The 27,883-nt window shown below is 42.3% G+C and overlaps 1 protein-coding gene across 23 annotated transcripts in view; it reads left to right on the top strand.

The window, feature by feature from the left end:
- Positions 1-8,079: 8,079 nt before the first annotated feature.
- The window catches only part of MBNL2 (muscleblind like splicing regulator 2), a 156,835-nt gene continuing 137,031 nt past the window's right edge, over positions 8,080-27,883 (top strand). For 20 of the 23 annotated variants that reach the window (XM_069467653.1, XM_069467657.1, XM_069467647.1 and 17 more), the window contains exon 1: positions 8,991-9,189. The gene's annotated coding sequence lies outside the window, so the exon portion shown is untranslated. Of the gene's footprint in view, positions 8,201-8,990; positions 9,190-27,883 lie in introns of those variants that run through there. The other 3 variants (XM_069467641.1, XM_069467640.1, XM_069467642.1) reach the window with 3 other exon arrangements.

Below are 27,883 nucleotides of genomic sequence, written 5' to 3'. Positions count from 1 at the left end.
AAATGTTCAATAATAGATGCCTCTCCCTGTCCCCAGTACTGTGTGAGCTCCCCAGAAGCACTTGTCATGAGTAGCATTTGGTGGAAGACAGAGATGAGTATCACATTTTCCAGAAATTGATATTTTCACTGTGACATAGAATTCAGACAGGGTGGAGATTTGAATGGGTAGTTATGCCCATAGGTCACTATACAGCCACCAGGGGCCCTCTGCTGGTCAGAAAAACCTGGGCAAATAAGTCTCCAAGATATTTGTCTGAGGAGAAACCTGCTATGAAGATCTGGTCTGGTCAAGGGATGCTGGAGCCACAGAGACTTCCAGGGTAACCGTGGTTTTGAGAAAGAAATGGAAAGTAGCATTGAGACGTGGCAGACACTGTACAAGCTATTGGCAAAACTGAGGACCTTGGTAAAGTAAGAAAATATGCCATCAAATAAAAGATCTTGAGCTGAATGCAGTAAGCAGATATGGACATGGTCCAATGAACATGAAAGAAAACAAATTCACCTGCACCCGTGTTCCCAAAGTGCATCCCCCAGAACCACATACTAGTTGATGTTTTTTTTTTGAATAAAAGGGCCTCTGGTAAAATAAATTCTCAAACACAGAGACCTGTAGACCCCCTCTTGGAGATTTACAGTGCACATTCCCAGAATCAAAGCTCTGAGAAGTACTTTGGTAAAAATAGTTGCCAAACTTAATTGGCCATGGATCATTTTCCTTAGGGACATTCTGAGATGAGTGTCCATAGATCTTGCTTCAAGCCCCCCTTTGCATGTACTTTCACAACTCACCATTTTGAAAGGTGAAGGATCACCGGCAAGTTCCCTGGCCATGGACAGCTGGGAGGATCAGCATGCTCCTTGCCTCACCACGCTCTTCCCTTTTGGCCCACAGGCAGCTGTGACACTTTGAGCTTCTCCGGATCAGGTCTGTATCTCACTTATCCTTATAGTGTGAATGTCTCAGTTGGGACCAACATAGAGCAAGTATTTGATAAATCCTAATCATATGAGTGACCAAGTAGATCTAGGTAGGGTGGCAATCCTAGAAGAAACAGAAAGAGATGGAGATGGGAATGAGAGCATTGTACAGTCTTTTCTTAAGGAGCGTTATATTATAGTAAACCAAAACCGGTTGCTTTTATTTTTAAACGCAAGCTTGTCATCATGGCTGTGATTATGCACATGCCACACTTTATCTATTTCCCCCATCCATTCCACACTCGCACTTGGAGAAGATGTCGTCTCCTTCAGTCAACAGGCTCACATACTCCCACTGCTCCGGAGACCCACCCACAGTGTCATCAAGATTGTTTCTCTCTGGAACCCACTCACTTCTGAACGTTTTTGAAGAAAAGTTTATTCCCATCTATTAAAGACCCTTTGTAGGGTTCTGGGCTGCCCATGAAGCATCGGGGAAACATAAAATCCCGACTCTGCCATAGCATGTGCTGTCTGGTGACACCAAAGTTGCACTTTCCATTAGTGGATTTGACTTTTTGATGCTCCCTGGTTTTCAAACACTTGGCTTTAATGACCCCAGGAAGCACCTTTAGGAAGTGCTGCTCCAGCTTTTATGCTTGGCCTGCTGTCTCAAACACAAGTTCCTACTTGTCCTGTACCATATTTTAGTCCCCTCAAATTTCATTTATTTATTTAACAAATATTTATTGTCAAAACATGAAGATCCCAGCCTGTGGGGTGCTTAACATACTCACGGAGGAACAGACAACCAACAATAAATATCAAGTAGATTATAGATTTTGACAAAAGGTAGTGAGTGCCACAGAAGAGAAAGGGAAAGTACATCAAGATGAGCATATCTCCTTCCATCCGAGTGTGACTGGACCCCTGTTCAGCTTGACCCCTGAGTCAGAAGATGTACAGAAGGTTGTGGATAGAAAAATCTTTCAAGTATTCCAAAAGAAGGGAGACCGTGCCACCCACCGTGGCATTTCAGGGTTCTCTGTTGGAAACACCACTTGCCTATAAGGAGGTGGAGATGGAGCCTGAGAACACCTGTCCTGTGCTGTGGGGGAAGAGTCAAGTTCTAGTGAGTACTGCAGTAGACATGAGGGGCACATGGTGACCCCACCAGCCAGCCCAGGAGGATAACAGGGACGTGCTGCAAAAGGTACCTGTGGTCTTCTTGCAGAGGAATGACAGGGAAAATGCTCATGATTGCTTCCCCTTTGCATTTATTTTCACAATTGACCGTTTTGAAAGGTGAATGGTCACTGGCAAGTTCCCTGCCCACGGGCAGCTGGGAGGGGCAGCGTGCCCCTTGCCTCATCGTGTTCTTCTCTTTTGGCCCACAGACGTCTGCAATGCTGAAGAACCCTAGGTTTCACCCACATCTCCAAGGCTTGTGACCATAGCTTTAGGGCTGGACATGTCCAGTAATGACTCACCTGACCTTCTTGCTGCAACTTCAAATGCCCTTTGGCCTAAGGACAGGAGGCATGATGCAACAATCACACCAGAAAAAAACACCACCACAGTGGAAGTTGGCCAGGAAGTTGGGACTTTTGCTTTAGTGCCATGGTTTCCAAACCCTGCTCTCAGGCACCCTGGGAAACTGTAGTGAACTCACAGGGGTTCCATGGGGTAATTTCCATTTTCAAGGGAGACACAGCAATGCTCAGCATCCGTCAGACACTGTGCAAACTAGCTCAAGGTAATTCACAATTTCAGTATTCATAATTTCAACAGAATCACTCTGCATTCCTTTTGATGGTATCATGTATCTTTACAGAGCTGGATTTTCGGCAGTTGCTAAGATGAAAAGCAAGTACTATGCAAAATCAACGCGGAACAGGAAAATGAGAATAGTGGTTCGAATCTGATTTCAAGCTTTGAGAATCAAATGCAGGGCTCCCTAGCCATGCACAATCCATTAATAACCACACAGGGTTAAGCATGATATAAAAATGTTATTTTCTCTTTCAAATATTTTGTATTAACTTTTCAAACAACTATTAAGCTGTTAAAACACAAACACTGAGGTATCGGATGTAACTATTTAATGAATGGAACAATTAGGTATTTCTTTTGGCTTAGAAGCACAGTGAAAAAATTTACTGAACACCAAGAGTGTCCTGAACCAAGAAAGTTTGGAAGTCTCTAGCTTAGTTCATTATCACATTTTTAGTAATCGTTCTTCACTGAACCCTCACTAGGATTCCCGAACCTAAGGACGATGACAATGTTGATGACAATAGCAGCAGTAGTAACAGTGGCTACCATACACTGAGCGCTACTGTGTGCCACGTGCTATGTTAAGGGTTTCTCAGACATTATTTCATTTGCATGCTTTGTTCAATTTACTTCATTCTATGTTCCTTAACTCAGAAAATGTTAATCCTAACGTTCCCCAGAGCTTTCTGCCCTAGACCTATTGGAGAAAATTTAGAAAACAGATATTTCTTGTGATAAATTCGATAGAAAACACTAAAACTTTTTTTCTGAAAATTATAAAACCAATTTTCTATTCCCTGCTGCATTTTCAACAACCCACACATTTTTAAAAAAAATTACCAATCTCTTCTAAAGCTTCTAAAGTACGTAAATTTTCTCCAGAATCCTAAGTAGAAATTAATCACCCAAAATTCATTTAGCTCCGGTCCACGGGATGCATTACAGAGAATATGAAAAGACTTTAATGCAGGGTTCCTACCCTCAAGAGGCTTACAATCCGGTTTATACATGAGACAACTAGAAGAAAATAAAAAGCAGTATATACTAAATGACCACGTAAGGAGGGATAGGCTAGAAATATTATATTGAGAGAGAAATGAGCCCTAAGATTGAATTGTCACAGACGAGGTCCATCTGCAAGTTGTCTTTCTGTCTCATGTCTCTGTTGCTCTAAACAACCTTCTCCTCATTTCTAGGGGCCAGCCCATCTCTTCTGGTAAGTCAAATACTTCCATCTGTTCTAAGACACCTATCCTTTTTTACTCAAAGGGAAACTTTGTTTCTCAGGAAATCACTATTATTTTAAACATCATCAAAGATTAGTTTTCCCCTTGCCTATAAGCTTACTAACTTTGGTGTATCCAACAAAGGAGATGATTCCGTAACTGTATTGTGCCTTTCAGCTTTTATAATATTTCTTCTTTTCCTTCTCCAGTCCAACTTTAAATATATTTCACATACACACATCATGATCCTTTGTCTCTATGGCTTCACTATCAATTTTTTGCTTAAGCCTTGTATCTGTCTTTGTCAGTTAATTACTAGTGCCATTTTCAAGTTTATCCATTTAACCATTCAACAACTATTTAGTAAGTGTCTGCTACTATGGGAGTAAACTAACAAACAAGAAAGACATGGTCACGTCTCTCACAGAGACCAGTGAGGTGCATAAACAAGAAAGACATACTTACTATATACTGGGATCATTGCTATGAGTAATAAAATGTCAAGGTGCCATGGGAGTCAAGGGGGTCAGGGAAGGCTTCCTGGAGGAGGTAATGTGTGCATTGAGTATTGCTGGATGAGAAGATGTTAGGTGAGTGTCAAAGGAACAGAAGATGTTTCATGCAGAAAAAATCCAGACTCTAAATTAGAAAGAATGTGACACATTCTGGAGACTAAAATTAGTTTAATAATACTGAATGTAAAGTGGGAGGGAAGTGACTTCAAGAGGAGGGTGGGAGAATATACGAGAATTAGGCAGGGAAGATAATGGGGAGATACGGAGTGACTTTATGCAGGTAGTAGCATTAAAAGTTTTGTGGTTTTAAAAGATCATTTTGGCTAAGTTGTGGTGAATGGAGGGAAAGGTGAGAGGTGAGATTGGAGGCAGAGAAGTGAGGACTAGGGAAAAAGTGCTGGGGGCTTGGCTTAGGGATGCAGCAGTGAAGATGGAGAGAAGTGGATGGGTTGGAGAGAGGACTTTACAGGAGTTGGAAGTGTTTGGATGCTGGGGATGAGAGAGCGTTAGGCATCAAAGATGGTGGTCCCATTTATTGAAATGGGAAACATAAGAGAAATTGTGGTTTCCCTCCTTGAAATGGAAAACAGAATAAAAACGATTTTTGTTTGGGACAGGAAAAAATGAGTTATCTCTGGTACATTTAAGTGAAGAATTGGGCCTAGAGGTCAAGAGAAAGGGACAGAGTTATAGATCTTGAATCTATAGAACCTGACAATTCTATTGGACAAATCCAAAGGTATTATTTTTTTTAGTTATTTTTTAATTTAAATTCCTCTGGCCACCTCCTTTGCTTCGTACATAGTTGATAATCTTCTTGATAACTGTTGTATATTTGCTTTCACAAATATTCTCCTTTCTGTTTAGTATGTAATGACCTCAACAAAAATGAAGCTTCTTTCCAGAGTTTCATGGGACTTACACTGAGTTATAAAACGAAGGAAAGAAGAAGGGAGAGAAATAGTAGGAGAAAGAGGAAGAGGAGAAGAAGAAAGATAAGTCCAGTTTGGACCTGTATACGTCGTACCAATCAATTAATTCATTTAACATATATAACATTTATTATTGTGCAGGCACATACTCAGATGCTGGAGAGACAATGGTGACTTCTGACGCTAACAAGCTGGTTCAGAAGGTAGACCTTAAGTAAATAATTAATCACATTAATCTATAACTATACCTTGTTTTCAGTGGTACGAAGTGCACAACATCTGTGAAAATTTTGATACTCAATGAGTAGTCCATGTACAAATGGCATCAGCATCACCTGGGAATTTGTTCGAAAACCAGAATCTCAGTATCCACCCAAGAACTACTGAGATTGGATCTGCCTTTTAACAAGATCCCTGGGGGATTTGCATGCACATTAAAATTGGAAACACACCGCTCTAGAATTCACAGGGCTATGAGAGAAAACAACAGGTGGACCTGAACCCATCTTGTGGGGCAGGGAAGGGTTCCCTAAAAAAATGGCCTCTGATATAGCTGGAGAAGTTGGCAGGGGCTAGACTGTACAGAGTCCTATAGGCCATGTTGAGACTTTTATGTTTTTCTTAAAAGCAGCCCCAAATATTTAAAGGTTGCATTAGTCATCTATGGCTGCCATAACAAAGTACCATAGCATGGGTTGCTTATACAACAGAAATTTATTTTGTCATAGTTCTAGAGGCTGCAAGTCCAAGAGCAGGGAGCCATCATGGCCTCATTATGGGGAGGGCTCTCTTCCTGGCTTGTGGGGGGCTGCTTTCTAGTTGTGTCTTCACACCGTAGAGACAGAGAACGAGATCGCTTTCTGGTGTCTCTTGTAAGACTCAAATCCCATCATGAAGGTCTCATCCTCATGACTTCTTCTAAACTTAATCACCTCCCAAAGGCCCCATTTTCTAATACCATCACATTGGGAGTTAGAACTTGAGCATAAAAATTGTAGGGGGACACAATTTCATCCATATTAAAGGTTTTACCAAAGGAGTGTGGAAAAGTCAGGTTTCTGTTTTTGAATTCCTGTTCTGGCTAAAGTGTAGAAAAGGGTTCAAAGGAGTCAAAAATGTATTCAAGAGACCAGCTAAGGAGCTATTTCAATAGTCATGGTGAAAGCCACTGTGAGAGCTTAGACAAAGCTGTTTGGTAGAGAGGCAGCAAAGTGAAATATTTCTAAATATTTAGGTGTTAAACTTGACAGACTTAGATAATGGATTTCAAATGGTGGTTGGGAGAGGAGGGCCAGGAATGACTGCCAGGTTTTTGGCTTGTGCAACTGAATGCATATGATATCAATTCTTGAGATACAAATCATGAAATCGGCAAGTTTGCTCATGGCATCTTGCTAAATGCAAATATCAATAAGAATGATGGCTATCGTTAGTGAGCATTTATTATGCGCCAGCCAGCCACTGTATAGATGTTTTGTGTGCATTAGCTTAACTAATATATGACACAAACTTTGCCTTCTGAGATGGAAAGAGCAACTCAGGCAAGCTAGTTACACAAGACCACATTGTTAAGGGTTTCAAATGGTCTGGTACAATGAACAATGCAGAGTGCATTCACAGGAGCACATCAGAGAAAATAATGCAGCTAGGGAAGAAAAGACAGAAGAAAGGGAATGAGAGCTGAGGTCTGAAGATTGAGTAAGGCAGAAATAAGCAAGACTCCGTCCAGAAGTTCACTCAGGAAAACAGTGGAGGAGAAATTGAGTAGAAAGGGAGAGGCCACATTAGGAAGGAACTTGAAAGTCTATAATTCTGATTTTATAGAGAGAAGGATTTGAATATGAAAGGAACATGACTTTACATGACTTCAGAAAACCGGTCTGGCAATAGGGGAACTTGAGGATGAGGAGGCTTGAGTCCCAGAGGCCATCTTATTAGCATTTGTGATATAATAGGTCAGAGTTCTGCACTAGCTGGAAGGGAAAATCAACAAGATCATTGGATGAGAACCGGGGAATGTGTCAAAGATGACTAAAGTTTCAGGATTGAGATTCAGGGAGTGGTAGTTTCAAAATCAGGATCAGAGGGAGATGAGGATGAGGACGATCGTAAACCTGTGATTACCCATTTACACGCAGTATCATACTAAGTATATTGATATTTTAAAATAATTTTCTACCTGCTTGACCACAGAGCTAATTTAAATTCTCAGAAAAAAATTATAGTAGATGAAAGTCTGAAAGGTGTGATATTTGATGGATTTTCACGGGGAAGAAAAAGCATATTATAAGCATAAAAACTGAGAGGAATAAAGCATGGTATTCTATCGGAAAGTGGCCAAGAAAGCATACAAAACACTGTGTTTTTAAGATGCCATTGGCAAAATAAAAAGAAACCATTACATTCCATCCTGTTAACTTTATTACAGATGCATTTTTATAACAGTTACTTATAAAAATAGTGCATTAGGTTAAACTTTCAGATGAATAGGGGCTTTGTTCTGCCTTGGTCTAGTCATGTAACCATCATGCTTATTTTTTTTATTGAAAATGTTTTGTTTAGTGGAAGGAAAATGTGTACTTAATGTGTTTTCTAAATGCCATATGTTTTTGTTTTCAAAGTGTGCAAAGATACTGTTGACTGGAGAAAAAAAAATAAGTAACTCTTAGTAACCTTTCTATTTCTATTTTTCTGCTTTATCTTAGAGAACTCCAGTACCTCCTAGAACATTTTTTGTGGAGTGGCACCTCACGGTGGCCCCAGGATCATGTGCCATGTGTATGCAACAGTAAACACCTTCCTATAATCATTGCTTCATTAATGACAATGTGAACCAATGCACAGTATTTATCAAGTGGCATCTAAGACGGTTAAGGCACATCTAATCTTCTCGTTGGTGCCTGCCAAGAGTAGAAGGGCAATGTATGGATATCAATTCTATTGTTCAGCATTCCCTAATTGAAGTCCTGAGTGGTCTGAAAACTTAGATGAAAGATAAATGGGCTACAGTAATTAACCATTGCAATAACAGATGTTCTACAGGCAGAGTGTGTGTGCTAGAGGAGGGACAAGCATGTTTTGATTTTGAATATGCACTTGGGCCAGCTCATGCTCCCTCAATAATGGAAATCATATGTAAATGTTTTGCAAGGTACTAATTTCCATGGCAGACATGGAATTGGTTTTCTTTTCCCCTTAAAAAAAAAAATATATATACATATGCTTTGTGAAACAGTTCGATGACTTCGGTTCCACGTACAACCTGGATTTCTTTGGAATCTGTGGAGTTTTGTATTTTGCAAAGTGTTTACAATGCAGCTGCTAGCATTGAGCTGGCTGTCTTAAAGGGTGTTTTCTTGCGCTACCCCTCTCTCTGGTCTGCCAATTAAGTGGCACTTTGTCTTGGTGCTATGATTGCTTTCTTCTGAGAGGGAAATTCCTCTTTCATCAGTATGGATGCACTGTTTTCACACACTGCAAGTGCTGTGTTGCTGTGTCAGTCATCCTATTAGGGCCAGTTTCAGACGAGTAAGGCTGACGAACTGGCTGCGGATTGGCTGGCCCCGGCTGGGCGGGGTTTGCTGGAAGGAAGGGCTGCAGCTTACAGCAACAGAGTTTAGACTGTCTTTGCTTCATCATCTGAAGGTAAAATTTTCCAGATACGGCAGGCGGCTTTCAGAGTACAATAAACAGGGAATGGGAACTATTTACATGGAAATTTCTTCCTCATGATGTAGTGGAGAAGCTTCGGCCACTCGATTCTGCCAGATGTTCCTGGGGTTACTGTAAATGGAAAGGACAGGCAGAGCTAAACAAGGTAGGAGAATCATCGCCTCCCCCTCCTCCTTTTTTTGAATGTTTAAAGAGTTTGCTGCAGTATGCTGCATTCCATGTGTGTTGCTTAGAGGAGCCAGGGAAACTGGATTCCACTAATTCAAACGGAATACTTGCGGGGGACCCTGGAGTTTTACGTAACATTCTGATCTGAGAAAAAGAAATGGCAAAGCTTGAATCTATGCCGCCTGTGTGGGGTGAGGCATCAGATCGACTTTTTATTCAAAGCATAAATTCATTTATTATTAAAAAAAAACATTTGAATTCTTGAAAGCCTTCTTATTTTCTTGTTATTGAAAATTGTCATACTGCCATAGTTAGCTCCCAAATAGATAAAGTTTATATTCATCCTATTATTTGAAAACAGACTTGTAATTAAGAATAATAATAAGAAAAAACTTCATGGTAAATAATTATCGATTGAATGTTTGGCCAAACATTTGTCAATTCATTAAAAATGAGGGACCTATCTAGCTCTACAATGCTACAGCTCTAATGGAGTTTCAAAAACACATTTTTAACAACCTAGCAAGAGGTAGCTTTCTGGCAAGTTTTTGATACTGTAGTTCAATGTTTACATTTCTTTTTCTGGCTTGTCTGAGCCTTTGTTTCCAGCTTAAAAGTGGAACCATTATATTCAAAAGTAAAGCTGGGTTAATAATGCTTACTGCAATTATCTGATCTTTATGCATTTTTAATGAGAACACACAGCCAGCAGAATAATTTAATGAGGGCAGGCTAGCTTTTAAAGCTGTGTTTTCACTATGCCGAACCATATCAACTTTCTTGCCGAGAAGCAGCAGTGAGAAATGATGGAGAAGATTTATTTTTAACACACTTGGCCCAGGAGAAGGAAAGGATATATTTGCTAAAGCATTCTTTCTGCCCTTTTCCGTTTTAAATTTCTGCCAGGCATGAGGAAACTGTGCGTTTTTGTTAGGCCTCGGAAGCATGTGTTTACAATAAATGTGTAACATTTTTAGAATAGTTAGCAAGCACTGAAGCGAAGTAAAAAATCTGACTTGCCTAACCACCACCACCTTGAAACATGACTGTTCCTTTAAAAGACAAAGGTTAAGTGGAAAGATATTTGTTATTTGGGCAATATGTGCATTTGGGGGATAATATGGTAAAAAAAAAAAAAAAAAAACAAGGCAGGGGGACATTCTTATAATCTTTAAATAAGAGGAAGTTTCTTCAGCTAGCCTGCTTGTTTTATGAGGAACAGTAGAAGCACCCATTTAAATAAGGGCAATGCCACGTAGATTCTTCTAGACTCACTGTTTTTACTTTCAAGGAGAAGTGCAGGACACTAGCCCAGAACTTCTGACGTCATCCCCCAACTATTTCTGCTGTGTGTTCCTTTATTCGGGCTTGTGCAGAGAAATATTTCTTTATGTCCTGGCCAGGAACGTTCTAACTCCCAGTTGGCAGGACTTGAGTTATGTCTTCATATTTTAGCCTGTCCTCTGTAAACCCTATAACAATCCCCCTCATAAATAGGGCATCTTCTCATACCTGCCTCACGTTGGCCCAGTCAGTGCAGGTTTTCTGCAGGGTTTCTGGCTGGGTTTCTGGCTGGGCTGGCAGAAAGCAGTGGGGAGTGAAGCACAGCATTTTTTTTTTTTTTTTCCCCTGGCCTGACTTCCCCTTGGTGCAGCCCCACACCGCCACGTGGGTGGACAGTCCCCAGAACCCCATTCCCAGTTCCCCCCGAGCCATTATTTAGGATCCAGGTTGTGCCACCAAGTTCACGGCTGGTTGTGATGGTGGGAACAGCTGCTTTCATAGAAAAAGCAACATACCCTAGTGCAGATGGCCCCAAGGAAGGAAGTATAATACCGCAGGCTATGAATCCCATGTCACAGGTGGCAACCTTGATCTCAGCCATCAGGGGAAGGTTAATGTTTACTAAAGAGGCTTTTAAGAAAGAATTTTGGTTAGAACCCATTGAAGTTCTTGGGAGTTGCCAATGCTAGTTCGTGTCCTCCTTCTAACTACTTTTGTAGCCTTGAGCAAGAGCCTACCTCAATTTTCTGTCTCTTAATAGAGTTGAATAATACTTGCTACACTTTCCTTCATAAATTAGCATTTTGAGAGACCTTGACCTTGTACCCAAAAAAAAGTTGTTTGTCTCTTGGCACGATGAGCTATTTAAAGTACAAAGGGATAAAGCCTTGGTATTAAGAAACTGTTGGCAAATGCCTTAGGGTATTAAGACACATAGACATATATACAAAACTCTTCACTGTACTTTGTGCTCCTATAAATTTTCTAGGGACATTTATCCTTAGACCCACAAATAAAATTTCCAAGGAAATCGGAGCATTGTGGTTTGCATTTTCCCCATAAATCTCATCTAATATACTAAAAGCTGTGCAAACCAGACTGTTCTAGACATAGGCCTTGCAGTGCCCAAAGCATTTATTGTCATTTTTCCTTTGACTTCTGTATTAAATTTGTGAAAGTGTAGCGAATAAGAGAAAGGGAGAAAAATATGCTTGTGAAATATACTGGTTATGTAGCTTCACTGGTTAACAGCCTGCCTTCTCTCTGCTAGTTGTTTTAATTTGCTGTTGCTATGGTGAAAACAAATCAATATCACATGGCTACCAGCCAGTCCCGCGCTCGGGGAGCGCCATAGAAATTCAAGATCAGGTACTCAAGATTCCAAGCAAGAATGGGGAGGGAAGAGGATTTAGATAGTAAGCTTCAGAAAATTCCTTATAGTAGAATGAGTAGGTTCAGTCTTGCCTGCATTTTCTCTTCCTCTCTTCCTTCACTTTCTTAGCAATAACAAGAAAAAGATAGGAAGGAAGGCATGTTGATTTGTTTACATTTCCAAAACGAGAAAACACATTATCCACACGGAAGTAGGTTGGTAGTATTGCAAGGGGTTAAAGATTCTGATTAATGAAAAGATGATATAACCGTAAGACATGTTGGCTGTTGCAAACATGGTGTGGAGGCCTTTAACATCTCCAGGTATAGCTGCACGGCAGAGCTGGCTGGGTCATGCCAGGCAGAAAAACCTGGCAACTCCGGGGAGCAGGTGGGCAGTGGAGATAAGAGGTATTATAGAAAGGTAGGGAGGTGTGAACATCAAAGTCAGCAAGCAGTAAAGTCCAGATAGAGCTGTAGGTCAAAAGTCAGGCCTGGTGAGCAGGCAGGATGGGAGAGGACATCTTGCCCTGTTCACAAAATCTGCCCAAGACCCAGCCTAAAAGCCTAGCAAGGAAAAAGAGGAAATGACTGCAAAGAGAAATAAAGGTGTCCTGAGCCCAGACATCCTTTCTGGAATGGTCGACGGAACGGAAGGGCCACGGATGTCCACTGCCGTGTGGACAAGGAACTTGAGATTTCATGCTTTGGTTTCTCTCGGAAGAACGAGGCAGGAAGACTTAGCTGTGCTTTGCAAATTAGTTACAATACTGTTTTTTTCTCCAGCTTTTTACTCAGCTCAGTTTTTGTTTTTCTTTTAAAAAATGTGCACAAACTGTTCGTTGCAGCTGTGATAATATTCATAGTAAGGAATCAAAGGTGCTGTATGGCGAGGTCTGCGTCAGGCCTGTGCCTCCAACTGCACAGCATTGTTATGGAGACTGGTCCCTGTCTCCATGGCTGAGAGTAAAAACAGGTGTGAAAGGTAGAGGGTTTCTTTTGTGAAGCTGATGGACAATTTTTTCAGCTGGCCTGGTCCCAGAAACGTTTGGTAATAAAAGTGGACTCACCAATTTACCTTAGTGTTTTGACAAAGAATGCATTGTCTCAGCTGTCCTAGGCAGTATATTCCATCAATCAGTCAACAAGTGTTTATTAAACACCTCTGGGTTTCTCTAGCTTTTGCTATTTCGTTAGAATACCAACTCCGTAACCTAATACCTGTCTCTCTCTCTCTCTCTCTCTCTCTCTCTCTCTGTGTGTGTGTGTGTGTGTGTGTACAAAAATAAATGATGCAAACTTGTAAGTTTCAAGACTATAAATAATAACTTTATTGGCAAATATTAATTTAGCATGGTTTACTATCAGACATTAATTTTAGACGAGACAGTTTTGATGTTTGAAGGGTGAGCAAGAGAAGGAGTTTTGAGTTTTGGATATCTCTATGTATGTACTTTCTTCTTCTCTGTTATACTTCTCAGGATAAGTGCTGCTTAAATAACGCATAAAGATGTAAGATGAGAAATAGACATTATGAGAATGCTGCAAAAATATCCAAAATATGAGGCTACTGAGAGCAATCCCTGAGTCTTAGCAAACAGACTTTCAGTCCCAAAGTGCTTGGGGAACATGAGCACATCATCTAAAGAGCCTTAAACGTCAGTCAACAATAGGAAATCTCAGAGCCCCTCCACACTTCTGAGCCGCAGGATGCCCGCGACATCTTTATCTCCCTGTCCACATCTCTAGCGAGGAAACCTGAGACTGGAGGAGTATGCTTTTCCTCTTTATTCTTAAAAGCAGAGTTACTTTACAGAATCGATTTTCCTTTGGAAACACTAAGTTTTGGGGGGTATTTTGCTTATTTGTTTGTTTGTTTTGCCCTAATATCCCAATTAGTATGTATTCTCCAGGCACAGACAAGCTGGGGGGTTAAGGGCCCTAGTTTGGGAGAGAGATGCACGAAGCAGCGTGAGGATGCAGGCTTGCCGAGAAAGAATTCTTTTCAGTCCTGGGTCTTGCCGGGCAGATGGGCAGGTCCAAGGTTTTGCACATCGCAGGCAAGCTGGCTGTCGTAGAAGAGCTTGGGGGTAGGGGGTGGTAAGTGACTTCTGAGGAAAAAGGGAGGAGGCAAAACACTGAGCGAGCCGCCGCCGGCCCCTTTCCTGAGCAGTTTGCAATCCACAATGGCTAGGAAACAGATACTCACAAACAAGATAAGAACAGTTAAGCACACAAATGTCTTCAGAAGGAGAATTAACATATGTGTAGTTTCTTACACTTTGCAAAGGGCTTTCACAAGCATTATCTCAATTAACAGTTCAAACAGAGAGTTTAAAAGTGGAAGCCTAAAATAAGGGCACTCTGGCAAGGGCGTGCTAGGTAAAGCTCCTGGGGGAGATGAGTTATAAACTGGATTTTTAAAACTTTTATTCATTTATTTTTTTTCAGTGGTTAATTGACTTGAATTTTGAAGCACAGGGAAATCTTTAAAATGTTTCTGGTGTATAGATCCATGTCACTATTTGCTGTCCCCAAGTGCTTCCTTGGACAGCACGTGCATTTAGACTAGACATTGGGACCCCACTTTCTCAGCTCTGACTGCTCAAAAGGCATCAGGGACACATCCCAAAGCAGTCACACAGCACCAAGGTGCTTCCAGAACATAAAATTCACTAATGGTTATAAATGGTCTGCAGTCCCTAGGGAAAACCAAAGTCAAAAATGAAACCAAAATCCAAGTATTTTTTTTTTCCCATGAGAGCATCTCATTGAGTTCTTTTAAGCCTGCTAAAAAGAGCAAAGGGAATTAATATTCTAGGGGCATGTGTTATAAACTAGGTGCTTTACATATATATCTCATGTGATTTGAACCTAAGAAGAGCAAGAGCGCCCCACAAAGCTGAGCCAATGTTGAAATGCAGGCCCATAAGACCCCCAAGCCATACAGGTAGGTGGCATTTTGTTTTCAGCTGAACAAGTAAAATTGGGAAAATAAAAATAATTCATTTGCAGAAAGAAATAAAACTCTGAGTGGAGATAGAGCAATTACTTTAGAACTCTCAGATATACTTTATATAGTTTACCTTATAATACACAGATACTGAGTATAAGAATGACTGTAATATCTTACACGTATATATCATTTCAGATTTTATGTTTATTATCTCTTTTATTGGTTGCAAAATCCCCTTTTTGTCCCTGTTTTATAAATTAAATGAAAACTCAATTTGAGTGAGGTTAAGCAATGTGCTAAAAGTCTCAACCAAAATGTGGAAAAGTTAGTCCTCAAACCTATGGGAATCCATGCATGTGACATTTAATGAGGTAAATGAAATCACACCGCAGTCTGACTTGGAGTTTTCTTGTAATGGATGTTGTATAGTTGAGTAGAGCCCAGCCCAAGTAATTTTAGGAAGACAGTAATAATTTTTAATTAAGATATTGAATTATTCTAAAAATCTATACATTTCTGGCATCCTAGATGCACAATTCGATTAATCAAACTCAAAGTATTGGCGAAGCATATATTCTACAAATGATTTACTACTTGAAATTTTAAATGTTCTGCAAGTTCAGGAAGGTAGAGCTTCTTTTGTGTTGGAGTAATAGATAAGGCTTTGTGAAGGAAGAGCTACTTCCCCTGGGTCTGTCCACACCCCAGGCCAAGGGCAAGATTACTCACTAGGTAAGAAAACAGTCGAACTTACTTCTTATGTACTATTCAGCTCATCATTTTAAAATGTCAATTTTCTTGCATGTTTGATAATGTATATAACTTATTAGTAGTGTTATGTGAGTATAACACTTATAAAGAAGTAACTACTCTTATAATGGTTGTTTCTGCTAAAAAAATATATATTTTTTTTCTGATAGGAACATACGATCAAAACTGTTTGGAGAGGCCAGAGCTCAAAATCTCAGGAAGGAGGAACAACAGCATGATGTGGGGTAGGGGCTGGTGAGGAACCTTCACTTTGGAAAATAAGAATGCAGTGTTAGGGAGTGTGGGAAATGAGGTCAGCTGGGGGAGGATGTGGTTCAGAATGTGAAGAGCTGGGAGCCCTGTGGAGTTCAATTTCACTACCTGTAATGTCAAGTCTAATGCTCTGTAAGGATCCAACTGGGATTTGTCAGATAGGGTTAAGGGTTAGAACATTTGCAGCTAGTGATGCTGCTGGCCAGAAAACTTTTGCAATAGTCTAGGCATAAGGTGAGAAGGGGTGGATTAGCATGGCAATGGGAAGATGGAGGAGAAAGGACAAATCAAAGAGGCATCTTGTAGGAAAAATAATAGAAGCTAACAAGAGCTTAGAAGAGCCAAAGTGACATCAGGGTTTCTAGCAGGAGAGAGATCAATGGTACCCTGACAGAAATAGGGGTAGACAGAGGAAAGGGCCAATAAATGGGAATAGGGTGGAAGGAGGGAGGGAGATGAGTTTTTACTTTTGAGAATGGTGTTTTGAGCTAAGCATGATACCTCTAAGTGGAGATATCACACAGATGTTTGGAGATATTTTGATAATGCAGAAATGGAGAACAGCTCAGACACCAGACTACAAAGAGAAGCTTGGGACACACCATGTTGCTGCCATAGTTAAAGCCATTGATGCTCACACCTCATGGAAGAAGGCAATATAAATAGAGACAGGCAGACGACCAAAGGTGAGCCTTAGGGAACACAGCCAGGGGCCTGGAAGAGAATAAGAGCTAGCAAAGAATCAGAAAAAGAAATACCCACTCAGAAGCAACACTGTTTTTTTTTTTTTTTTTTTTAAATGAATAATTGATATTATTTAGCACCATAGCCCAGTCTCCATGATTCTGTGGGAAAATAGTGGAGCCTCCTGCACACAGGGTACCCTGTCTGGCATGGGTTTCTGGCAGTGGTCCTGTTGGAGGCAAATATTCTTTCAGTGTCATGTTTAGAGCCACAGAATATTGGATGGATAAAGGAAACTTCTTGGCTATATCTTTCATATGTACAGCTGACTTTTTGAAAGTAGACCTTTACTAATAACCAAAGAGAGCATTTAAAACCAATAATCGTCAAGACCTCTGCATCTATCTCTCAAAATGCATGGTTTAGGGATGTTACTGGTTAGAGCAGAAATTCCAGAGTGATTGGAGATATCACTACACATTTGTCATTCTGTTCTCGAAGACCCTGGGGATTCATTTATCCCTGGGTCTAGCAGGTGTCAGCTGAACCCAGCCATAAGGACCTCTCTGAAGAAAATAGCCTTTCAAGATGAGCAAGTACTAGAAGTATGCAAATGATTGATGCCCTCCTACCAGATGCCTACCATGAGTAAACCAGCCAGCACTTCCCATACTTTCATGTGCCTGCCTGAGCATCTTGTTAAAGATGTGATTCTGATTCAGTAGGTCTGGGGTGGGGCCAAGACTCTACATTTCTGTCAAGCTCACAAGTGATGAAGATGCTGCTCCCCCCTCAGGGAAGCTCTAGAATACAATGGCTGCTTTGTAAGTAGCAGCAAGTCAGGGCCACGGTGTAAGTGGCAGATCCTGGTCTGAGATGGCTCCTTTGGGGATCCTCTGCAGAGCTGGAGGCTGGGACCTACCTCCTCAACACAGCAGGCCTTCCCAGGCTGCTCGGGCTCCGAGCAGAGCTGAGGCTGAACCAACATACCCCACTGGCCTTGTGCCCACACCACTGTTCTCGAGGTGTGAAGGCTGGGACTTCACAGCTGCAAGCAGTTCTGTGGATGTCTCCGGATGTCTCCCCGAGATGTCTGTCTCTCTGAGGACACAGGCTCTCATAAATTCCCCTAGAGATTTGGCACCACCTCCAGGGAATACTGGTGTGTTTGTTTACATGGTCGGCTCCAGAGGCTTTTTGTTTATTCTAAGGAATATATGTGTTCTAAATTAGCCTCAGATTCCTTTATTTCTAGCCAGTGGTCGGAAATGAAGCCTGGAAGTCTGAAGTTCCTACTTCAGTACTCACACCCTCAGTGAATTAATTCCGGAAAGTCTGACACACTCCTTCATTCCCTTCAGATGTAGATAATGCCATTTTCTCCTCATTCTCTCCAAAGAATATGAAGGGTATAGAGGAAGTATTATATGCCATTAAAATTGCATTTGTTTAAAAGTGCTAATTTCAAAGTCTTGTGATGTAAATGAAGACATCATTAGAAGAGATAGCTATCTAATGAAGTGGCTTGAGTGAAACGTCCAGGTGTGATTGTAGACTGGGCTCCTTAGAAGTCCTCCATCTGTGCCCCTGTCTGCCTCCCTCCTCGGATGCTTCATTTCCCTGTGTGCCCTGCATGTGGCCCCCTCTTTCCTAGAGCCAGGGGTCGAGCTAACCTGATTTAGAGGAAGTCTTCCTTGCCCAGATGCCCATTTAGTCCACACACAGATGGCTGGGTTTTTTAATGCATTTTTAATGTATCAGTAACCTTTGGGGAATGAAAGAGAGCAAATGTCTATTGAGTTTACTGAGAGCCTACTATGTGGCAAGCCCTCTGTTGAGAGTTTTATGTACATCAACCTAGTTAGACCTTTCCACAAAGAAAAGGAAGCTTAGAGAGACCAAGTTACTTGCCAAGGTCACCCCCTCACCAGTGACAGAGCAAGGGGTGAAACCCAAGTTGGTAGGATGCAAACACCCAGCCCTTGTCCAACAGTGCTTACTTGGGGGTTGCAACAAAAGAGAGTTTGCTTTAGAAAAACTTCTTTCACAGTTGCAAGTACTGTGAGTAGAACTCACTAAATCATTAAATAGAACATAAACAAGCAATTACTGGCATACTGTGCAGGCATGAGTTCCATGAGTTCAGTTTTAGCCAGGAGTCCCTCCTCACAAAGGGACTTGGTAAATTGCCAGGGATGGCTAGGGCAGCAGAGCCATTATTTGGTGTGATTATTTGTTGGCCTTTTCCTTACTCTTGAATCTCCGTGTGTGTGTGTGTGTGTGTGTGTGTGTGTGTGTGTGCGCGCGCGCGCGCGCGCGCAGCGCGCGCGCGCGCGCGCATGCTCACAGGCAGAATGAACCGAAAGAACTCGAAGCATCTCAACTTACAGATACTGTTAATAGATATTACAGGTAAAAGCTCATTATCATCTGCAAGACCTATTCCAAAGTGAGATGTTTTGTGCTATTGTGAACTTGCTACCCTTTATGAGAATTCTTAGCGATCCCTTTTCTTCTTCCTCGACTTTCCTTCCCTGTGCAGTACTGTTTTCGCTTATGCATGTCACTTATGCAGCCACAGGCCCACTCTCCACCCAGGGCCTGTGGCTGTTCCCTCTAGCTGCTGGGGTTCCTGGTCTCCTCCTACCCATTCTCTCACTGCAGGCTCTTTCTGCTGTGCTCCTCCCGCCCTTGCGCTAACCTCTTCTCCCATGTTCTCTCCTCTCTTCCAAGTCTGTGCCTGGCATCCCTGCCACGTGGCACACAGAGATACCCCGTGTTTCTGGGGTTCTACTACACCTGACTGTTTGCTGGTGGGAGGAACTATAAATGTTCCCCCTTGGGAAACCAATCATTTGAACCCTCTAAAGTATCAGCTTCCTGGCAGCCACCACAAAGACCATCCCCTCAGGAAACGAAACAAACCCTATCTCTAGAGTTTCCCTGTTTCTTTTCTTTAAAGTTGCCTGGTGCAACTAGGCTGCAATTAAGAGGCAGGATCAAAGGGACTACTTGCCTCTGGGGCTGCTGGGACCAGTGGAGCTTTGGTCTTTTTAACTATTTACTTCCCATGACTTGCTACGCCAACGGCTTCTTTGTTCCTCTGGGTGTTCAGGTACCAGAATGGCGGTTTACTGTGGGAAGTCACATTAGTGTTGGTGGAAGGACTTTTCACAGTGCTTGAGATCCTGAAAGCCACTCCTCTTTGAGATCCCCTAACCAACAAAAAGCACAAACATAAGATGACAATTAGCAGGGAATTCCAAGTGGGAGAGAATCTGAGGGATTGTCTGGGACAACTCATGGAGACCCTCTAGCACAGCCCTGACGAGCAGTTTCTAGCTACGGTGTGTCTTCCTCCCATAGCCCATACAAACCATAACATTTTGCTAGAAAATTCTTTCTCGTGCCAGAATGAAGTGTGGCTCCTCATAACCTTCACTCTTCACCCATTTCCAGGCCTCGGAAGGAACCCTAAGCAGGTCAAATGTCTCTTCCGTAGGCGAGCCCTTCCCCTTCCCCTTCCCCTCAAGCTTCCTCGGATCGAACTAGTATGGCACCTTCCTTATTCATGATATAGTACCTTTATTTATGCAACCCAAGACATTCTGAATTTTTCTGGCAGTGTTCACCCATTGTTGACCCATATTGAACCTTGAACCAGCCACGAGAACAGAAAAGGATGGGACTTTTTACTTTCCCTCAACGCTGTTCAGACCTGAGCACAGTGGGGAAAAGCTGATGGATGAAGGTGGATTGAGGAGGGACAGATGTCTTTCACACCTGCACAGGATGCTTTAAAACTGTCTCTAGCCCCAAGAGTAAGCTAGCGACGTTCAGAAATCCCCGGCAATATGCTGGACACTCGCCAAACAGACAGGTAGGTAGACAGAGATTTAGATAAACATATACACGGAGATAGATAGATGAACATAGATATATCTTCACATAAGCAATTTGAATAACACTTTAGAGACAAAGTATTATACATGTTTTTGGTTTTCCTTTCTCGTTCTTGTTTTTTTGGTTCCACAAAATGGTGACCATTTTAGCAGTAGTGCTTAGTCCTCCTGCGTGTCTCCGTGGCTCTCAGCACAGTCCTCAGCAGCTTGGAGACACACTCCGCCATCAGTAGGTGCCAAGGTCACTAAGGGAACTAATTAATCCCAGCTCCCGTCAACAGCAGGCTGCACTAACCCGCCCTCCTTCCTCCTTCCTCGGAGAGCAAGGAACCAGGAAGGATTGCTCCCTCAGTTCCGCCCAGGCCTACTCGGGGACAGGGGACAGGCTGAGCAAACAAAGGAAGGATAAGGAGGGGGACTGAAACATTTCCCTGTGAAGTGGCCAGGTTTCACTGTCCAGAAAGCCCGGAGCCTGCTCTAAGGCTTTCAGACTTGAGTTGCGACAAGCCCTCTGGTTTGGCTTAGGAAAATTCTCAGGTTGATATTTAACCTCAGGATCCCTAAGCCCTTATTCTACTGCAAACCCCACCTTTTTTTTTCTCTCTCTCTCTACTACTAGTTTTATGAGTGCCCTATAAACCCAGTCAGTATTCATTGCCATGCTGAAAATTTGCCTTTTTAATAAAAACTGCCAGTATTCTAGTTGACCACTAAACAGCATGATTTCCCACCCCCTCAGGGCGAAATTTATGTTGTAGAACCCAGACCACACTAAATAATTGATCAGAAAATGTAACTGAGAGGAGCGATTATTTTTGGAAACATTGACAAACAATAACCCGAGATGCAAAGAGAACGTTGCCATTTGAAACCTTGTAAATCCCGGAGTTCCTATTAGTCCCCTTAGTCAGAGACATGTCGGGTCTTGAGTTAATGGTTCTGCAGCTGTGGATTCTTATTTGATGTTCTGATCTCTTCCTTCCAGTCTGATAAATAAGTGTAGAAAGTCAAGGAAAAGAGCTGATGCTGCCTGTGTGCTTTGTCAGGTCAACGGAATGGAGTCCTCCTCCGAGAGCATTCGGGGCAGTCCCCGGTGGCCCTCTGTGGCCCCTTCCTCGCTGGGCCCCCGAAGCTGCAGAGGCAGGAGGGGCCTGGGCCTGGGAGTGCGTTTCCCGTTACAGTTCGGCAGGACCCAGCAGATCCTGGAGTTAGGTTTATGATATTCCCCATCTTGCTCCCTGGTTAAAAACAGAAAAAAAAAAAAAAAAAAAAAAAAATCAAAACCATATGTTCAATACAGTATCAGGCTTCTAGTGAACATGCTGCTATTAAATAATAACCGTCAGCTTGTCCACCAATGCAAAGGTTACGGGCTTGGGAACTGGCCTGCCCTGGCCGAGGCGGTGCAGGTGGGGAGGGGCGACTGTTTGCTTCCTTTCTCGAAATGGCCTGGCGCTGGAATCCGTCCAGCTTCTAATGGTGCAAGCAGGGCGAGGACTGCATTTACTGACTTATTTCCCTCCTTCACGTATTCTTTCTTCCCCTCACATTTTCAGGACTGAAAATTAGAAACACTTTTCTCCTACACACAAAATTACTCCCTCACAACACTTTCTTTTCCCCCTGCTTTGAAATGGCAGTTGCTGCCAGGAAAGCTTCTCAGAGCGGTGGAGGGTTAATTCCAAACGCAGCCTGCCAGGTAGACCTCCGGAGAGCAGTTACCCTCGGGGAAGGGGGTGGTGGCCGAAGGGACCCAGGGGGGGTTCCTGGGGCTCTGCTAATATTTTATTTCTTGATCTGGATGTGGGTTATGCAGATGTGTTCACTTATGAGAAGCCAGTGAGCTGGACACTTAGGATACGTGGTCTGTTTTTTCTTTAATAAAAAGTTTTAAAAATGTAGCCGGCTACCCCGAGCTGTGTATTATAAGATAAAGGGGAAGCTAGTTGGAAGGTAATCCTATATTCCTATTCTAGTCCCATGTAGGCTTCCCCTTCTTGCCTGTGTCTCTCTTCTGGAACCTTCTGGGCTTCCAGCAGTGGGTTTCTGTTTCCGCCTATAATCTTCAGAACAATGCAGGACCGTAACAGCCGGCCTACCATCCTACCCCGGGACAATGGAAAGTTCATGTTCCAAACTTGAAACTTGAAACTTGAAAAGAAAGGAAATCGTCAGTGTTAAATAGCATGATATTGGCAGTGATAATAACAATAATCACAGTCACTTTTTCATCACGTACAAAATATCTTTTTGTTTCTTTGTTTTATTCAAACCCATGAAAGTTTTATTTAAAGGGTTTTTTTCTCCTATTTGGCAGTGAAGACTAGTGGAAGGAAGGCAGAGCGTGGGGACTGCGGGTGACAAAGCCCTGTGCCCTTTCTTGCTGTGTAGCCCTAGATGCCTATAAGTCTGTTGAGGTCGAGAGCGTGCGGAGATCAAAAAATAAATAAGGATGGGTGGCTAAGAATGGCAAGAACCCGAAGCTTGTGGGTCAGTGACACAGATTTGAATCCTGGACTCCCGTAGGATACACGAGGGTTATCAGATAGCTTGGAGCTTTGGTTTCCTTATTTGCTTAAATCGAGATGACCGTGCCCACCTCTCAGGATTTTTGAGAAGGTTCGGTGAAACAATGTACCAGAAGTGCCTTGTACAGATAAGGGGCCCTTTGTCAAGGGGACGGGGCTGATGGCATTGTTAGCTTAATCTTGGCCTGCTCTGCCAGGGCACATGTGTTCTCCTGAAGTCTTCACTGGCTTTAGAAAAATTTGCAGAAAAAATTAGCACTGTAAGAAAGGCATAGGAAGAGGAGAAAAAGTATTTCTTAAATTTTCCCCATTTTCTTTCTCCTCATGGAATTTATACTCTTCTATGATAAGTAAGATGTGTAAATAAATCACCTCGGTGAAGGTAATCCATGCTGTAAGGGAGGAGTAAGGTGTCTTGTGAGTAAAACTACTGCTGTTCAAGTGAGGCAGGCAGGGAAAGCTTCCTGGAGGAGACAGCATCTGAAGTGGCCTTGAAGAATGGATAAGATCACAATGTGTACCCTTGCAAAGTACCTGTGCAGGTTTCTCTGGAACATGGGGTGCAGTCTGTGGAGTACTTGGCATGGACGACATTGTGAATGACCTTGAATGCCACCCTATAGATTTCAAACTTCATTCAAAATGCAGTGGAGAGCCACCAAATATTTGTGAGCAGGTAAATGAGGGAGTCAGACATGGCTTTAGGGAGATAATTCTGTGAGCACAGTTTAGAATCAAGGATTGCAGTTGCTCGGGCTGGCCATGAAGACATGCGATGGAACAGTGACGATGAGAGTCAGGTGAGAGGTGATGTGCTGATTCAAGGAGCCACTTACTACAAGCTTGGGAAGCATTTATTCAGGCCAAGGAAAAGGGAGGGAGTCAAAGACGACCTGGAGACCATGAACTTAGGAAACAGAAATATCAGTGACACCAATGACAGAAACACACAGGAGGATGGGGGAAGATAGTAAGATTGATTCTCATCATTAGAAGTTTGCAGTGAAGTTGGAATGTCCTCTTAGAAGTATGGGTCTAGGCTTCTGTATTGTTCAAAGCTACATGTATATTTGGGATTCACTGATGGAGGACAGATATTTGAAATCATAAAAGAGTTGAGATCGCTAAATATAATCTGGAAAATGGTTGATGACACAGCCTTGGGGACCACTTAACATTTAAGGGGATTTCCTAGGCACACTTCTACTGGCATAGAAATCCAAGGTGAAGACACCACGGACCAAGTGTATAGGCCTTATGACCTCTCTCGCTGCCTTTGGATCTGTGACAGGGACTCATGCTATTCACTGTGTCCTAGATTAGAGTTTCCTAAAACCAGATGATAGTGGGAAATAATGGCAGATCATAAAGTTAGTTCAGTATAGATGAAGACTTAGCCCAGTCCTATGACGTGCAGAAGCCAAGATGACACCCTTGACTTTGGGAGAGCCCTTTTGGAAGAGTGGTGGGTGGGAAGCTGAGCTGCAAGGCATTGGGAGAGTAGAAAGTGAAACTGGTTGGGCAGGGCAATCCAAAAGGGCCGTGAGCAGAGAGGAAGCTGGGTGAAGGTAAGGGAGTTGAGGTTAGCCGGGCTGGCAGATGGCACCTGGGGAAGCTTTGTGCTCCCGGAGGGGAGGATGGGCTGGGAAGAAATGGTTTTTGAAAATTTGTGGTAATAAGTTTATTTCTGCTATAACAGGAAAGGCGAAAAAACATCAGATAAATTTGAAAGAAGGTGGTATATTGAGGTCTAAATGCTTCTCCAAGCAGGCTCCCAGAGGCCTTTGCCTGGAAATGAATTCTGCTGTATTCAAAATAACTATACCGGGGGGAGGCCAACATACTGCCTTGGTCCCCATTCCTAAGCAAAGATGAGCTCTGCGTCCTTACAGGCTTAACTACAACACAGCGGCGGCGGCTGCTGTCTACAGTGCTATACAGGTGTTATTGGTTGTACTTTTGTTATTTTATTATTTCCTTAGCTTTTTCCTTCATAGCACTGGGCTTCAGCAAAGAGTAGTTCATGAGCCTAGCACTCTTCTCCTAAATAACAAGATCTTATGGACTATTTTAATGTCTCCTTATTATAGCAATCCCCATGCATTTTAAACTTGAGCCAGTGTCTGGTGAGTAGTATATGCTCCGTAAATGTTTGTGGAATGCGATTGAGTGATCCAAGTGTTTTATTATTGAGACAGGCATTTCTATAGACAACTATTAGCTACTAGTCATACTCATAGAAATCCATAGTCCGTCATCTACACAAATACATCCAGAAGTTTCTATTACCATGAAAAGAGAATATGTTCTTTCCCCTGGGAGTTTACACATGGCCATGAAGTTGTACTTTAATGCTAAAGAGAGGCCAGCTAAATCCCAACCCCTTCAACTAGGGATCTTTTTTCATTTAAACTCAACGGAAGAGGTTAGGCTGATGAAGGCAATGAGCAGAGAGAGACTAGCGATGAAATGTAGGAACTGGGAGTTGTCTTGAATCTCGGAACCTTTAAAATAAGTTTTAGTTGCTTGATTGCCGTAGGATAGACACTTTTGGTTATGTTTGGCTGCACAAAATGTACAGAACACCTCACAAAATGGATTGACCTATTTCTTCACCCTTGAGGGCCACTTGAAAACTTAATAGAAGACAAGCACATCCACAGTCAAGGCCAGAATGAGATTTGCAGCCACTGGGACAAGGTCATATTTCTGTATTATATTCACTTCTCCGCCCAACGTCCACCCCAGGGGAAGAAGTTGTGTTTCCTTGCCACACCCATTTCAAAAGCTCTTACCAGTTACTCCAAAAGTTGGTTTTGTTGGCTGCATAAACTCTTGGGAACCTTGTTAAAAAGACAGATTCTTAGGCCTTAGCTCCTAAGATTCTGACTTGGGAAATCTGGGGAAGGGCCCAGGAATCTACATTTATTGCAATGTAGATTTAGACACAAATTATTCACAGACCTCTTGGCACAGGGGTTAAGACACAATTTAAATCTTGCATTTAAATTCTGGCTCTACCACAGAATAGACACACAACTTCAGGCAAATTTTGAAATCTATTTGAATATTAAATTTCTCATCTTTAAAATGGGGGTAATAATACCTACTTCTCTGGGTGATAATCAGGATTAAATGAGATCATCTATGTAAAAACCTTTCTATACTACACAGAATACACACTCAATACATAATAAATAAGATGTATTTCTCTGGGGTGAACATAAAAATATTGGAGAATAACCACCAATTAATGCTACAGACATGCTACGTAATTCCAGAAAAAAGAAGGGCTTTGACTCCACTATTTCTGCAAAGTCTTGCTGTCATTCACAAAGACCTCATTGTTCTTTCAGCAAAGTCCAAAAAGGCTTTATACTCTACAAAGGACTTTGGGGAATGTTTACATTTGAAAGAGATGGTAAGACACTGGGGCATGTTACCCCAGACTCAAGGAATTATAGTATTTCTAGGATGATTGATTGAAATGTAGTTACTTTTGAAAACAGAAGATCTGGGCTACATTTGGAAAGTTTCATATAGTGCATGTGTGAAAATGGAGCACTTGAATGAGCTCCATGATTGGCCGTGCCTTGAGCTGTTTTGGCACAGATAAAATTGTTTCTGTCCTCACCCGGGCTGTTTTTAGGTTGTTTAAGCAGATGGTAACTGGTTCACATTGGGACCAAACTCCTGAACTTAAACTTTTGGAAATGAATGAATGAATGAATGATTTCTTCTGGGGCCAAGAAACACTCCCGTGGCATCTGCCAGTCCATTCTGGCCCTCTGGTCCCTGAGGAAAGGTTAACCTCTTTTTTGCTCAGAGAATGACTAAGTAAGGATTGCTTCCAGGTGCTTCCTGGAGCCACACTTTCCTTCCTTCCTGGATGTGGCGACCCAGTTGCCTGTGTTGCAAGATTCAATATCACTTGTTCTTTTTTATCCCCCACTGAGAACCTATCAACAGTAGAGATACTTTCGCAAGTTAGTTGTTTGGTGGAGCTCTGGCTCGTAAGATTTGGGTCACACACAAACAGGAGGACAGAAGTGTGGTACGGAATCCATTTCATCAGCACACAAGGAAAAATAAGAACAGAAAAGTGAAAAAGACATTCAAAACTAGAGGAGGGAATGCAAAGGAAAATGTACGCTACTCCGGGATCCAAACATCTAACTAAGTTTCACCTTCACTTGAGAAAGAGATTTTCTAATTTTTCCAAATCAAAAGTATATCTGCAAATCTTCAAATCTATTGTGAATCATTTTCAAAAGGCCCAGGCCCTCCACTCAGACAGCATTCATTAAAATCCAACTGTGTGGCTCATACCCTGATGTTATGTAGAGAAAGCAATATATAAGGAATTGGTAGTCAGCAATTGAGATGAGCAGTTAAGACACACATGCAAACACATGGCACCTGTGCACACACAGGAAGCCACCGCAAAAGCCAGTGGACAATCCTGATACTGACACCTTTGGCTTGGGCCCCAGATGCTTAATGCTTAACCTGAGATGGCAGGGAGGGAGAGTTGGGTCTGACTCTCGCTAGAGTGGGCCTGTGTTGCGCTTAGAAGGATGCCTGGATTTAGATAACTGTGAAGGAGAGCGGAATCCATCCCATATCAAAGGAAACTGCTCAAACAAAAGCCAATAGGAGGAAATGAGCTCTTATTGTGTGCACACATGGGGTTCCTCAGAAAGGAAATTGCCTGATTCAGGACACTTCCGATGCCTTCTGAAGCTACAAGGAAAGGCTGGGCCTGTGTTCCCACAACCTGGAGAAGATATCTCCTTCAACCCTAGGTTAGCTGCAATGAAATGGGTAGGATTTTAGCAAACCATCCATACTCCCAAACTTCCAGGAACTTTGATTACAGAATGTGTCTTTGGAACCCAAAAGGCAATTCTTCATGTTCTTCTT

The sequence above is a fragment of the Eulemur rufifrons genome, chromosome 4, assembly GCF_041146395.1.
Source record: "Eulemur rufifrons isolate Redbay chromosome 4, OSU_ERuf_1, whole genome shotgun sequence".
Classification (NCBI taxonomy): Eukaryota; Metazoa; Chordata; class Mammalia; order Primates; family Lemuridae; genus Eulemur; species Eulemur rufifrons.
The sequence above is the reverse complement of the archived record's forward strand: the minus strand, read 5'-3'. Positions and strand labels throughout refer to the sequence as shown.